Source organism: Manis pentadactyla, chromosome 7 (genome assembly GCF_030020395.1).
Source record: "Manis pentadactyla isolate mManPen7 chromosome 7, mManPen7.hap1, whole genome shotgun sequence".
Classification (NCBI taxonomy): Eukaryota; Metazoa; Chordata; class Mammalia; order Pholidota; family Manidae; genus Manis; species Manis pentadactyla.
Window position 1 is genome coordinate 102,871,126 of NC_080025.1, and position 16,425 is coordinate 102,887,550.

General features: G+C 40.2%; 1 protein-coding gene across 5 annotated transcripts in view; it reads left to right on the forward strand.

Annotated features, from left to right (window-relative positions):
* The first annotated feature begins 637 nt into the window (after positions 1-637).
* The window catches only part of WIPF3 (WAS/WASL interacting protein family member 3), a 92,649-nt gene continuing 76,861 nt past the window's right edge, over positions 638-16,425 (forward strand). For 2 of the 5 annotated variants that reach the window (XM_057504618.1, XM_057504623.1), the window contains exon 1: positions 639-828. The gene's annotated coding sequence lies outside the window, so the exon portion shown is untranslated. Of the gene's footprint in view, positions 845-16,425 lie in introns of all 5 variants that reach the window. The other 3 variants (XM_057504619.1, XM_057504621.1, XM_057504622.1) reach the window with 3 other exon arrangements.

Below are 16,425 nucleotides of genomic sequence, written 5' to 3' on the forward strand. Positions count from 1 at the left end.
TTTGAGTGTTTTGTTTTGTTTTTTTAACTAACCATACCAAGTTCTTCTGGCACAAGAAACTGATTCAGTTTCCAAGCAGTCAGCTTCCTCCTCCTTTCAGTTCCACCTGGGACAATCAACCTCCCCAGGCCACTGCCTCGCCCACCGGAGAATTGATGCTTATCCTTCAGTTCTCTTGGCCATAACAAATCAGCCCTTCCGGAAGCCTTCCCTGACCTCCCCCAAAGTCTGGACCAGGCGTCCCCTCTGTGACCAGCCCCTCTTGGTTCTGGGTTGTAGTTGCCCATTAGTTGGTTTCCCTCTCTAGACCATAAACTCTGGACAAGAGGCGATGCCACCTGGAGCATAGGAAGGATTCAAAATATTTTGCAATAAATTGATGAAGGAGTGGAGTGTGCCCAGAGTGGCGGTGCTGGGCCATGTGTCACCCACCCCGCAGCCGCTCCTATCTGGGGAACTCCGGCCACAGGCCCCTTCTCTCAGCAGCTCAGACCTGGGATTCAGCCCGGCAGAGGCGCGCTGCGCGGCCGGGACCCGCCTCCGGGCCCCAGAGCGGCCCCGCCCGCCAGACCGCGTCCCTGCGCGCGGGGCGGCGGCGGCTCCCAGGCTGGAACCGGCGGAGCAGGTGGGGGCGACGGCCCCGCCTCCGCGTCCCGGCAGCACCAGAGCGGGCGGCCGGGGTGAGAGCCGCACACCGAGTGCGGCACGGAGCGCAGCGCGGCCGCAGCGGCCCCGCCTGGATCTCGGGCGCTGCGGGACGGAGCCCGGAGCCCGGAGCCGGCGGCGGCGGCGGGGACATCACCGGAGCTCCAGTCCTGTCAGGCCCCCGGAAGGCCAGCGGCAGGTAGCGCCTCCGCGCGCGCGTCCGGGTGGGCGCCTGAGGGCGGAGGGGCCCGCTGGCGCCGCGGCCGCCCGGCCAGTCCCGGGGCGGAGTGGCCCCCGGCGGGGGCAGGGCTGCTGACGTGCCCACGTCCTGGGCCCCCCGCCGGCCGGCGTCGGGGCTCTGCTCTGCCCTGGAGCCCGCCGCCAGCTGCCCGCCGCCCAGCGGCGCGCCTCCGGGCCCGGCGGTTAACCGGCCGCGGAGGGAACGGGGTCACCGCGGCGTTGTCTGGTGACTTCCCCGGCCCGGCTCTCCGGTGAGCGGTCCCTGGCGCCGAGGCCGCCCTGGCCGGGTCTTCGCCAAGCTCGTCCTTCCTCCCTTCCGCGCTTCACCCCCAGAACAAAAGGCCGGGGTCTCGCTGAAGAGGGGTAGTCGCGGGAAGAGCTGGGGCGGAGTAAAAAAGGGGCTAGGAAATTGCAGAATTGGAGAGGGTTTGGGGGGATACACAAGCAGCCGGCAATGAGGAAGCTAATCCCGAAGACGTTTAGTGACTTGCCCAAGGTCACACAGCTAGTGGTGTGGTGATAAGCTGGAGCTAGAGCGCAGCACTGGGAACTTACCTCCCAGCACCCATCTCCAAGAGCCCGCAATGGCCCTGCAAGTCCTTGGAGGAGTCGGGAGAACGTGACAGGGCCTACCCCCTGTTCCCGCAGTGCACACCGGCGGGGGCGCAGGGAGCAGGGGTAAGGGTGACATTCCTGTGTCGGGGTGGAAGGTGAAGCCCAGTGCGTCCCCATGGGCGGGCAGGCTGTGGCTGGCAGGAACAGCGCCTTCTGAGCCTGGCATGCCAGCCACGTGGGAAGCAGGCCACTGAGGACCCAGTGTTCGCTGCTCCCTAGAAAGATGAGCAGGGAGAGGCTGGGGAGAGCTGGTACCCGCATGCTGGGTGTACCGGCCACATCCTTCATAGTGGAGATGTTCTGTGACGCGCCGCATTTGGAAGCAAAGTTACTCTAGCAGGAAGTTGGGCTGTCACTTGTCTCTCCGGGCCTCTGATCTTTGGCTGCAGAAATGAGGGCCTTGTTCTGCATGACCTGTGTGTCGTAGAAAGTTCGTGCCCCTCCCCTTATTTCCATAATTTTTTTTCTCTCTTCCGAGGGAGGATTGGAACTACATTTCTTATGGTCAGCAATAGTATTTATCACTGGGACCCCAGCTTTCCCTGAATTTTTTTTTTAACTTTAGGCAAAGCTAATCATTGGCAATAAAGTTCGAAGCAGGGTTGCCTTCGGGACTTGTGATAACCTGGGCAGGGCATGAGGCAGGCCTCTGGCATGCTGGAAATGCCCCCTACCTCAACCTAAGTAGGGGTTACACAGGTGTACACATATACATATTTATGAAGTTATTCCCTTGAAATTTGTGCATTTGACTTATGTAAGGGTCACCCCAATAAAAAAAGTAAAATACTTAATGCAAAAAATCTGCTCACCGTGGTAGCACACAGATTAGTGCAATTTTCAGCCAATGCATTTTAGAGATACATTTAAAACCCACAAAAGCCAAATTAGGGGGGAAAAAGGGACAGGGGAGCAAAAGAGAGTTGAGAAAAAAATGGGAAATGAAATCTACACTACAGAGAGGGCTTTACTAAATGCCTTCACATGCATCACCTAGTATGATTCACAACGTTTTAAGGGAGACATTGTGCTATTTTCACAGATGAGAAAATGAAAAAGTCACAGAGATTAATGCCTTACTGGGGGAGGCAGGGTTTTAGCTTGGGTACGCAGACTTTAAATTCTATACATGCAACCATAAACAGGCAATTTTTGGCCACTGGGATCAGGGCAGAGCCATCAGGGTGACAGAAACTTGAAGGCTGGCTTCCTGCCATACCCCCCCCCCACCTTTTTTTCTTAAACAAAAATAGTTGTTTATTATGTACTCAAGTTCAGAGGACTATATATGGAGTAGTTCATTTAATCCTTATGTCACCTTCGTGAGTTAAGTACTACCATCCTCGTTTTGCAGATGAAGAAACTGAGGCACAGAAAGATGAAGCAATTGGTTACACAGTTTATGAAGTGGCAGCAGGCATAAACCCTGACTGGTTTACTCTAGAGCTCTTCATGACCAGGAAAACTCCCCTGCCACTCAACAAGTAATACATTATTTCCTTGCTAGAGGCTGTTGCTCATGGAAGGTTCTGAGATGGGCCTTATTTTTTCTCTATATAAGAGGTTCAGGAGATGATAAACTCTTACCTAAGTGAGATTTTTGCCTTATAGGGTCTATTTTGAGATAGAAATTTTTTCTTTTTAATTATTTATTTATTAAGTTATCATTGATATACATTCCTATGAAGGTTTCACAAGAAAAACAATTTGGTTGCTTACATTCATGAATATTATCGAGTCCCCCCCCATGCCCCATTGCAGTCACCATCTATCAGTGTAGAAAGATGCCACAGAGTCACTACTTGTCTTCTCTGTTCTACACTGTCTTCCCCATAATCCCTCACACACCATGTGTACTAATCATAATACCCCTCAATCCCCTTCTCCCTTCCTCCCCATCCACCGTCCCCCACCTCTCCCCTTTGGTAACCACTAGTCCCTTCTTGGAGTCTGTGAGTCTGCTGCTGTTTTGTTCCTTCAGTTTTGCTTCATTGTTATACTCCACAAATGAGGGAAATTATTTTGTATTTGTCTTTCTCTGCCTGACTTATTTCACTGAGCATAATACCTTCTAGCTCCATCCATGTTGTTGCAAATGGTAGGATTTGTTTCTTTCTTACTGCCATACCCCCTTTTTGTTCCTTTCCAGGAGTCTCTGCTGTTTTCACGTAATTTTGAGTGTGGGAATGTGTCACAAACTGAAGTTAGCCAGCAGCAGAAGGGATGGAGGAAGCATGTGTGTCTAAGAGCATAGAGTTTTAGAACAGGAGAAAGCCAACCAGCCCAGCCTAGCAATATGCTTTTTAGGAGATGTGTTGTTCAGACACCATATAGTACAGTTTGTGATTTTGCAGTTATTCAAATGCACACACAAAGAATAAATAATATAGCCTAAAAAAGATCTGTGAAAGCAAAATGTCATTAACTCAAGAGGAGACCATGTAGAATTTTCACCAGGAGGAGCAGTCCATTTCCTGTGTATGTTAATTAACACATAAGTAAGGGGAAAAAAACAACCTATAAAAATAACTTGGCAGCAGGAAGGAAATTTGTTTTCTAGCAAGTGTGTTATAAATATACACATTAAATTGGTACAGGCATATTAAAAACTTTAGGGTACAGTAACATATCTAGAGAGAAATATTAAGAAATTTCTTCTAATGTGTGGTCTAGTGATTTTATACTTCTGCTTGAAATTCAGAACTTACAGAAGTAGAAACGTGTTTGTTTTGCCAGCCAGTTTCATGTTGCAAAGTTGGGCGTTTGTCTTATTCTTGGAGTTACAAGGTTTTGGTTTAAAGAACCTTGGTTAAGTGGGGCAATTTAAGAGGTATCTCTGGGTGAATCTCCTCAGCAAGTGCCATAAAGCATGACTATGCATCACGAAGTTATCTTTAGGTGAGTTTTGCCTTGTCACAGTACTGCTCCTGCCATCTCGTTGCTGGAATATTTAGAAAGGAATCACAGTGTTTGACTGACTTTGCTGATAGCATGACAAAACAAACTTCTAGAGCGAACTATTAAATATGAGGGAGGATTGGTGAGAAAGTGATTAATTACTTCTTATTTAGCCACTGCACAAAATTGAAGAGACCTAGGGTTCCTAGCTGATGCTGAGCAAGGGCAGCACACATGTTTTCTCACTGGCTTCAGTCAGTAACACACTTGAAACTCCCCCTTGCAATTCTAGTTGGGTCTTTCCTTAGACCAGTTCAAGTGGGAATCTGACCTATTATGCAGCAGGGGAGCTGCTCTGTTGGATTGCCAAACAGATACAGTGAAGCAGAGCAAATGTGACAAAAATGCCAGGCAGGCACTACGGGGGCCAGGGACTGTGGAAGAAGATTTTCAAGTGCATATTGAACGAATATTCATCCTGAATATTGTGATGTATTCCAGCAAGACACTGAATCTGAGATAGTGGCATCTAGAAAAGAGTTCCAGGCTTGCCTATGGACTCTAAGTTAGGGCTTTTAGGGAGTAGCTAGAGAGAAAGTAGCCAGCCTCAGTTCTGGAGCTTCTGAGGACATGTCCATCTTAGTGCACGTGTGTGTCAGAGCAGGGTACCCTGGCTGCCATCCACTGTGCCTTGAGCTAAAGTCTAACACGTACTGAACACTTAGTGTGCCAAGTTGGACTAAGAACTTTCTCTGTATGAATTCATCACAAATTTAGCCCTATAAGGGAACTGATTCTTCTTACTCCCATTATCAGATGTGACACAGAGGCCAAGGGCTACACTGCCCTCCAAATGATCATGTCACACTGCTCTGCTCTGCTCACAACTCCAAGGTGCCCTTTACCTGCCTGACTCTACTTTATTGCACTTGAGCTCCTGGAGGGCAGGTACTGTGTCAGCTTCATCTCTGTTCCCAGCACCTGCACCATGCATGGCACAGGATGAGCACTGAATGAATGAGTGAGTGAATCAATGAATACCCTTATGTTCCAAGATCAAAAGGCAATTATTTTTTGATTATTTGTCATTTTGACTTTTACTGTCTCATTCCCCTCTGGTGATATGGATCATCAGGAATGATTGTCTGGACAAGATGTATAATAGATATCTCCTTTAGAGCTGAAGGAGGCTGAGCTCAGCCTATAAAATCAGAAGGGCTCAGTTGCTTTTAGAAATTCAATTGTTATTATTATTTCTTCTTTTGTATAACTTTCATAATTCAGAATACCTGGGTTTGAACCTTACATTCATCACTTATTTGTTGTTTGACCTTGGACAGGTCCAAGTTGAGTAATTTGTCCTGAGTTTTAGCATCTGTGCCTCAGTTTTATCAACTGTAAAATGGGCACAGTAATAGGATTTATCTCATATTTAGGGTAAATAACTTCAGAAAGGTTCAGTGCTTAAGACAGTGCCTCATTTCGTAACAGTGTTCAATAAATTCACTGTTATTATTAATATCATTATTACCTGGTCCTTTTAAAAATTATTTGCTTTAAAGTTTCCCTGCTCCATAAAGCATTGGAGGACTTTACAAAAAATAGGTAGTAAAAACATAACATTAATAGATAATGAAACAGTGTAGAGACAACACACGAATTAGAAAGAAAGATAAAAATCAGAGATAATTTAGAGAAGACTCTATATCATCCAGTCCAGTTAGTTTCTGGAGATGAGTTTTCCAGGTAGTCTAGTGCAGTTTCTGGAGACGGGATTAAAGATGTGTTTGAGCTTCCCAGTAGCCAAAACAAAAAAGAAAATGCAAATAGTTACCCAAACCACAGTGACCATGAGATAAAAACAGATCAGTTACATGACTTTTCCTGGTCGCGAAACCTGGGATAACTTTCTCCTGGCGGGTCTTCAAAGCAGCCACTGTTGCCATAGAGATCTAAGTCTTCAACTTGGTCCCTGCCATGAAGACAATGGAAGTTTTGTGATAGGAGGCAGTAAGTGTTTCCTAGAACATTATCGACTGCAGTTCCAGAGACATAATCCCAGCACATAGCCCAGTAAAACTCTTCTGTGAGTAGCCAGAACATTGTGATTCAGAGACATGCTATTTCCCTTGCTTTGTTTACCGAATGCCTGGGAGAGTAGAAAAATTCTTTCTTCCAAGATTATAATTCTTGTTAAAGTCAGGTGAATAATTCCATCTTTAAGAACATTCATTCAGGCTGAAGCCATTTAAACAAGCCTGATCAGTTAACCTCATCCAGAACAAGTCTGAAGGATGTCATCATGCACATATACTCATTAATAGAAGAGTGTGTATTCATTAATTTTATTAATACTGATTATCCCTAATTTCCCTTTAACCATAATTTTTATCACACTGTTTAAAAAAAAGAAAAATTCTGTGCTCTGAACTACCTGTTAAGCTGCCTAAGACTTTCAGTATTTCTTGGTAATAAGAATAAATGATATTTTATTTTTAGACTTTTAGTAATTGGAATAATAATGGTCATGTCTTTTTAGTCTCACTAATATATATAACCAAGTATGACTTGTTGGTTAGGATTGCATTCAGCAGCCAAAACAAACAAAACAAGAACAACACACACATTAGGACCTGGCTTAAACAGATGCAAGTTTATTTGTCTTGTGGAACTACACTCCCAAGAAAGGCAGTCCAGGACTGACGCAGGAGCTCAAACAGTGCTATCAGAGAGTCAGCTTCTTTCCATCATCCTGCTTCACCATTCTTAGCCTGTAGGAACTCATCCTAAATCTGGTTCCCCCATGGTCACAAGATCACTGCTGTGTCTCTGGGCTTCCATCTGTAGAACAGGCAGGAAGAAAAGGAAGGTGCAAATAGCTAAAGAGTAAGGCCCCTTCTATTAGGGAGGTTTTTGCCTTTTTAATTCAGAAAGTGCTGCCCTCCCCAGCGACTTCCACCTACATCTCATTGTCACAGGATTTCTCAAAATGTAAGTCTGAGAAATCAAATATTTTTAGCTGGGTAAATTGCAGCTGCCACCCCCCATAAATTAGGGGTTCGGCTATGAGGAAGAAGAGGGAATGCTTATTGAGTAGGCAACTAGCAGTATCAGCCATCTGACTTACTTCCATTATTAGCCATGTCCCTGACTTAATTCGAAATTACAGAAGGCAACTCAGTAATTTAAAATGTTATATTTTTCTAGTTCTTCATACAGTTAACATTAGAGAATGAAACATACCCAACCACCTTGTGTAAAGATCTCTGAATCACTCTAACCAGCCTGCTTCTTTCAGACCTAAATTTCCATTTGCCAAAGATACTTCATATGCTTAAATTAAACTCTCTCTGCCCATTTACATGCACACACACACACACACACACACACACACACACGTGCACACACATGCTTTCTCCTGCCTTTCTTATTTAACACTAGATTGTCTTGGCAAGGAGCCTTGGGGTTATCCTGGGCTCTTCTTCTCCCTCATCCTAGACATCCAAACTAATATTCTTCTTGGCTCTGTCCATTGCCATTATTCTAAGTCAGATAAATATCCCTCACTGCTTATGTGGCTCTCCAAACTGGTCTACCTATTTGCTGCTTCTTCCTGTAATTCATTTTCCACTCACGGCTCTCAGAGTGTTGTTTTTAAACACTTGAGTGTCTAACATCTTTCTTCTCTTTAAAAGCCTGTAGAATAAAGCTCAAATTCCTTGACAGCCCAGCTCTGTGAGCATCATGCTTGCTGACTGGTGGCCACACACCCTTTGCACATAGGCAAAGCTTCGCTCATACCCTCCTTCCTCCCTTCAATCATGGAAGGCCTACCTCAGACGTTTCTTATGCCTTCACTTGTCCATAATCCATGGAAGCAATTAATCATCTTTTCATTTATGGTTCCAAGCCACTTTACACTTCTATTAATATTTTTGTACTGGATTCTCTTTTGCCTGATATTAATCATGCTGCACCAGTTTTTAAAAAAATAACCTTATTGACATATAATACAAATATCATAAAATTCACTCTTTTAAAGTATACATTTCAGTGGTTCCTAGAATATTCAGTCACACACCATCACCATCACCTAAATCCAGAATATTTTCATCATTCCAAAAAGAAACCCATTAGTAGTCACTTCCCATCCCCTTTCTCCTTAGCCCTGGCAACCACCAATCAACTTTTTACTTCTATGGATTTACCCCTATTCCAGACATTTCTTGTAAGTAGAATCATACAGTATGTGGCCTTTTGTGACTTCTGTGACTTACTTCGCAGAATGTTTTTTGGGCTTATCCATGCTATAGCATGTATCAGTAGTTCATCCCTTCTTGTTGCTGAATAATATTTCATTGCATGGTCATACTGCATTTTCTTATCCACTTGTAAGTTGATGGACTTTTGGGTTGTTTCTACATTTTGGCTATTATGAATAATGCTACTGTATAAAATTCATGTACAGGTTTTTCTGTGGACACATGTTTTCATTTCTCTTGGTAAGCTAGCTCAGAGTAGAATTGCTGGGTCTTAGGATGACTCTGCTTAACATTGCAAACTCTTAACATCCAAACTCTTCCACAGTCGTTGCACTATTTTACATTCCCATCAGGAATTGATGAGGGTCCTACACCAACTTTTGGTGTCTACTTTGAATATTGTGTTCTTTCTTCTATTTTCAATGTTTAAACATCATTTTGTTTTAGCTCTTTCTTATGAAGAAGATGTAGCTGATTTTTAAACAATTTGACTATCTCTGTCTTTTAGTAAGGGAGTTTATAATCTGTTTATAGTTACTGTGAAAGTAGGAATTCATTTTGTGCTTTTTATATACCAGATGCTTTATTGTTACCTCTTTTTTTTTTCTTCTTCTTCTGCCTTTTCCTGGAAATGTGCCTGGCCCATAGTAACTTTCAGTATATATTATAAAATAATTTTCCATATTTATCATTTGTGGATAGGAGCCATGTATCTAAAGACTGATTTATTCATTAAATATTGATTACCTGCTAGTCATGTTCATAGTTTTGTTCTGCAAAGCTAGCATAATAATTAGCATGGAGGAAGCTCAGTAATAACTCAGTGAGGCACAATGACTATATACACTACATTCACTATCCAGAGACTATGTGCTGGTCAGAGGCTGGGGATGGTAGGAGAAATACAGGCTCGAGGTCAGCTCACTTGGGTTGAATATGGTTTTGTCACAGCCCAGCCACTTGATCTTGGGCTGATTACTTTCCATCTTTGAGCCTTTATTTCTTCATCTGTGAAATGGGGCTAATAGCATCTGTCATGCAGACTTGTTTTGAAGGAAGAAAGATAGTTATATAAATAACAATCAGAATTGCTAGTACAGGGAATCCACTTAGTACAAATGAAGTATATTTTTGTCAGTGAACTATTTAATAAAGCACTCTCCTAGCTATACATATCAGTATTAAAATATCAAAAACATGTCTGCCCAGGGAGTAAGCTTATAGTAAAAAATGACACTGACACCTTCACTGTGTGTCAGACATAAATTATTACTGCCCTAATATAGCAGGAGACATTTTTCTCCTCATATGGCAGAACCAAGACAAAAAACCAAAGGTGTATTTTGTACTTCATTTTTGTGACACAAATAGGTTTTAAGTCTCCAGTATCTCTTAAAGCTGTGTATTCTAACACTCTTCTAAACTTTTGAGTAACTCATTTTTGTTCAATCATGCTACTCTCCAGCAAATCAGCAAAAATAAAGTAGCTTCATAAATAGGTAAGATAATTACCTCAAACAAGACAAAATTAACTTTCCCTACATTTTAACAGCTTTTGCATGACTTTTTTTCTTCTTCTGGTATTCACCCAAATGTGTATGCCCTAAGGTTTTAGAAATTCACCTGAAGACTTATAGAAAGAAGGCTAAAGAGAGTCTGGGTTTCTACCTTGTATAGTACCTTCTGGAGTCCATGGATGCTCAGTAAGTTTTAAGTGATGGTGTTTGACTGGTAGTCATTTTGACCTCATCCATGTAAGTTGCATATGCCTTAAGAATGATGGGCCAGGATACCTGACCATAAGATCTAAGGATACATTATTTTGTGGCTTGAGAAAGAAAGCCACCAGTTGTTATTTCAGATCTGTGCACATCTTGATGGTGCTCTCTTGTGCTCTTGAACTTAATCAATGGTAAGGATCACTTGCAGGTGGAACCAGCTCACAAACGATTCATGCCTAATGGACAGTCATGTCCTAAAATCATTCCTCATTGCATACAAACCATGTATCCACAACATAATTGAACCTTAGAGGTTATGGATTGCTTTGAGAATTACTTTATTCTTCTCTTGGCTGTTTTTGAAGCACACTTGGTCAGTTACCTTGACACCTGTGGCTGGCTATAGGGCTGATTTCAGCTGCCATGGAAGTCTGTATGCAGGGCCAGCCAGCAAAGCCATGGTCAGCACTTAGTACTGTTTTTCATGGATCCAGCAGTTGCTCTCTTGGACCAAATTGTCAAGACAAATTTATATTTTTCTTTATTAATTTGTATTTACCTTTTAGATGCAGAGATTTCCTAATGCAGATAATACGAAGAATTTTTTAAATACTTCTTCACAATCATCCCAAGAGGGCAATCCAAAACTTGATTTTTTAAATTAGTTTTTTGAATAGGTAATAATGTATATGATACATACTTCTAAAAGTGTAAAAAGATTATACAGTGTAAAGTAAGTCATTTTCACCCTCCATTCACAGACCACCTGGTTGCTATACTCTTCCATAGATGTTTCATACATATATACATATAAGTATATATGTGTGTGCTTATATTTATGTATATTATAGGTGTATTTATAGGTATACACATGTAAAACAAATAATGGCATACTTATTCTGTATACATTTTTGGCTGCCTGCTTCTTTCATTTAATATATCCTGGTGATCACTCTATATTGGTACATATGGGGCTGCCATATTCTTTTAACAGCTATCTAGTATGCCATTATAAGGTATGAACCACAATTTAATAACCAGGGCCTAGTCAATGGGTATATAGGTTATTTCCAGCCTTTTGCTATTAAAAACAATGCTGCAAGGAATGTCACTGGGCACATTCTCTCTCACAAGTGTAAATGTATTGGTAAGAAAAATTGCTGTTTTAGAAAATACATATTTAAAACTTTGGTACACTTTCCTATTACAGAAAGTTGTACTCATTTATCTTTACACCAATAATTGTGACAGTCTGATTCTCTGAACTCTCTCCAACACACATTTATCAAACTTTTGATCTTTACCAATCTGAGTGAAAAATAGTATTTTAGTGTGGTTCTAATTTGCATTGTCTCATTACAAGTAAGGGTGAGCATCTTCAAATGTATTTGAATGCCATTTGTATTTTTTCCCCTGTCAATTTGGGGTCCATTGTCCATTTTTGTACTGGGTTATTGATCTTTATTATTGGGTTTGTAGGAATACCTTTTACAGGAAGTAAAGGAAAATATCCATTTTATTTTACTTTAATTTACCCGCAGTTTGTAGTATGACTTTTTTTACTTAATATCATTTTCCTCCAATTTGTAATATGACTTACTTTGTCTTTATTTATTCTGATTTTATGTATGTATATACCTAACTTTTGCAGAAACCTTTTTTTTATAGCTTTTAGAAAGGCCTTTCTGACTTTGAGAATTTTTTTTTAATTCTTCTACATTTTGTTCTAATATGATTCTAATTTCCTTTTTTTAAAATTTAAAAATACATCCCTTTGGAAGATAATTTAATGTGAGGCATGATACTTACATGATTATCTTTTTTTTCCCAGATTGCTGCCCAATTTTTTTGATAATTTTTGTTAAGTAACTCATTTGTCCCCAGTGATGTGTGCAACATTTTTTTATTCATAGTCAAATTTTCCAAAAATACAGTCTCTTTTTGGATTCTTAGTTTCATTTACCCACTGATTCTCCATACAACAGGACCAAATTGTTTTAGTGAATGTGGCTTTATATTTTGTTTATTATTCAGTGATTTTAGTTTTCTAAATAAACTTCAGAATCACCTTGCTTAGTTCTAAAAAACAAACCAGTTATTTTCATTGTAATGACCTTAAATTTATACATATAGAGAAAATTAGCATCTGTATGATATTTAGGCTTCCTACCCAAGAATAGAATATAGTTTTCCATGTCTTCACATTCTCAGTAATGTTTTAAAGTTATTTTCATATCTTTTTTTCATATTTTATTAAATTTATGTTCATGTATCTTTTTTAAAAGCTGCTATTACAAACACAGTTGTTTCTTCATAATATTTTCTAACAGTTATTGTTTATATACAGAAATACTTTTGGATTTTTTTTTAATTGGTTTTGAAGAGTCACCTTTTTAATTCTCTTATTGTTTGAAAATTTTTCTACTGAAGTGACTCTGTGGCATCTTACTACACTGATGGACAGTAACTGCATGGGGTATGGGGGGGGACTCGATAATATGGGTGAATGTAGTAACCACATTGTTTTTCATGTGAAACCTTCAAAAGAGTGCATATCAATGATACCTTAATAAAAATTTTTCTATTGAGTCGCTTAGGTTTTCTATGTATATTGCAATATTACCTTGAAAAAAATGATAATTGAATCTCTTCTTTTCCAATTATTGCATTTATTTCTTTCTCTTACCTCAATGAACTGACTACTACCTGTAGGATGATGATAAACAGTAGTGGCAATAGTGGACATTCTTGTCTTTTTCCTGACTTGACTTAGAATTTATTTAGCCCTTCCCCATTTACCATGATGTATTTTGAGCTATGTTATAAATATTTGAGGGCAGCAGCTGTGGAAATGATCTTATGATTTTCTTCTCTTATGCCCCTAATATGGTGAATTAGATCAGTAGATTTTCCAGCACCAAAACATCTTTGCATTTAAAACCCACTCAGTTAATATGTATTAATTTAGTGTGTTGCTGAATGCTGTTTACCTAAACTTATTATTTGTTCCTCAGTATTCATAAATGAGACTGATCAGTAGTTTTCTTTTTTTGTTGTTGTTCTTTCTTTCTAAAGTTTGGGTCTGACTGCTACATGGTAATTAACTGCTCCTTAGAAGGTAGGTAGAATTCAGTGGGGAATCTCTCTGGCCTTTATGCTTCTTGGTGGTGGATCTTTGACAACTTTTGTTATTTCTTGTTATGTTTTGTCTTTTATATTAGTCATTCAAAGAGGTGTGAGGTAATATCTCATTGTGGTTTTGATTTATATTTCCCTAATAGTGATGTTGAACGTCTTTTCATGTGCCTGCTGACGACCATCTGTATGCCTTTTTTGGATAAATGTCTATTCATATGCTCTACCCATTTTTTAATTGGGTTTGTTTTTTTCATCTTTGGGGTCTCAACTTTTTCTAGTTGAAATTAAATGTGTATCTTTTTTATAGTTTATAGTTGAATTTTGATTCAATCTGAGGACTTTTTCTTTTTAACATATGAATTTATCCTATTTAGATTTATTGATGTGATAGATGTGTTTGTTATTATTTCTATTATGTGGTCTGCTTTCTCTGTTTTACTGCTTAATTTGCTTTCTTATATTTCACTTAATGATCTGTGTTTTTTCTTTGTTTTACATGCATGTATGTCATTTGGAAGACATGTTCTGTTTTTAGTTTTGCTAGTAGTTACCTTTATAATGATACTTTCTAGAATCCTCCATTGTGTATTACTATTTTTATTATTTATAAAGTATCTACTGATTCCGTACCATACCACCTGTGTGTACAAACTAAGAAAATCAATACACATGTATTATCTCTCACTTTACCTTCCCTTTATCTGACAACTTTTGTTAGTTATATCTTTCTATTTTGCTATGATTAATAGTAGTTACATTCATGTCTATCATGTAACTCCAGTGGTGCACCAGCCTTGGTTCTATAGTTAATTCAGTACTCATTGCCTTTCTTTTTGCCCTGAATTCTCTCCTTACCTCTTGATTGGCTAAAGTTTTCCAATAGTAGTATCCTCAATAAAAATTCAGATAACATAAATCTCGCATGTTTAAAAACATTTGTTACTTAATTTTTGACCAGAATGACAATTTGGCTGGGTATGAAACTTTTGAATCCTACATTATTTCTTTGGGATATTGTGGCATGGCTAATACATTTCCAAATCTATCTCATTTTTCCTCAGATATCATGTGCCTTTTTAATCTACAGAATTAAAATGTACTTTTCAAAAGGTTTCTTAAATTTATATTTGAAATCATGTGCTTGAATATTTATTCTCTTCCACTTATTTGTATCTTTTATTAAGGGAAACCACTTATCTTTTTTGTCTGTCTTCCTTATCAGTTTCTCTCTAATCCGTTTGTAGTGAAAAAGAGAGAGGAGAGAGGAAGAGAGATGGATGGCTTTTAGGCTGCTCACTCCTTCACCCTACCTCATTTCCAGAGTGCTGGTGGATCTTCCTCACCAAGGAGCCAGTGCTTCCTCCCCTGGAGAGTGATGCTGTGTGGCTTTGTCTGAGATCAACAGCCACAGGTGCACCCTCTACAATATTGTGCTCATGCCCTGTATTTAATTGTCCTGGGCATGAGCCATCCTGTCTCATTTATTGAATTTCAGGGCTACAGATATCAAGTTTTTGTGCCCCAAATGGAGTTTATATTTCTGTTTCTCTTTCCTTATTATTGTGAAATGGTTTCCAAGAAAAGGAGGGAACAGAGATATTTTTAGTCCAACGTCTGAAAACCAGAAGACCTTCTTAAAATAAACTTTATTTTGTAAAGTATTTTCTAATTTAAAAGACTTAACACCTCCTCTCTACTGACCTTTAGGACCAGCATGTCCTTTTCCAAGGAGTCACTGTATCCTTAGTTAAGAAAATCACATTTGAAAGACCTGTGATTTTTGGAGAGGATCATATAGTATTTTTAATTTCTCTTCATTAATCTCAAAGCAGTACTCATTTGGTCCTCACATTCATGCAACTTGGGAAAGAAAGAAGAACACCTTTTTTACCTTTTTGCACATGGAGAAATAGATGGGTATTAAAACTAGAACTAGAGACTAGGTGTCCCAATTATCAAATCATTCCTCTGATTACATCATTTCTAACTTGCCAGGGGGGGCTTTTCTAGTAAGCACTGCAAGCTTTGAGAACCCAATATCCAGAATATATTTGATTCCCACAGTGATGATACGGCCATCAGTTGAACAAGAGTTTCTCCTGCATGTCTCTTCACTTCCTATTTTAGTTTATTATATTCTTCTTAAATAATCATTAAGACAGTTATTTCATCTGTAGATTCATATAGGATTTACAGAATGTGTTGCTGCCAAGGCATGTCTCTGTCTTTTGCTTGGGTAGTTGGCATGATCCCTGATATATATGCTCTGTATTTCTTCCCCTTACCAGTACCAAGGCTACGGTACTTGGCATTACCTTGGGCCTCTTTAATTCCAAGATACCTAAGATACAGTCCCTATCTTTGAACCTTTAAGAAGCTTGTGGTCCAGTGAAGGGAGAGACACACAGGCACGTGAAAAGAAAATCACCAGAGTGCCTAGTGCCATAGTAAAATTGCACAAAGTACTAAAGAAGCAGTTAGCTCTGCCAAAGGGGAAAGAAAATCTGCAGAGAAGCTGGCACTTGAGCATGTTTTAAAGGGTTATAAGAATTTTCTAGATGCAAAGCCCATCACAAGCAGCCTGAGTAGCAGGGACACAGACATGAGATAGATACAAAGAAAAGGTATGCAAGAAAATGTCACAGGTGTGGTGTGGATAAAGTGTAGAATGCATAGAATGGAGTGGAGGATGAAATGTACAACTTGACTCCACAGTAAAGAGCACTGAAAGGTGTGTATGTTAAATTGGGGAGCAATGCCCTGTAGTCTGAGAGGTGAACCCTCCAGTCATTTTATCAGACTTGGCTGACAGGGAACTGTGCTCGCAGCCATAAGAAGGAATCTGCTTGGTGACAGAGATGAGGGTAGCTCCTTGCAGCATGTTGTTTGAGTTACTGCTAGACTTT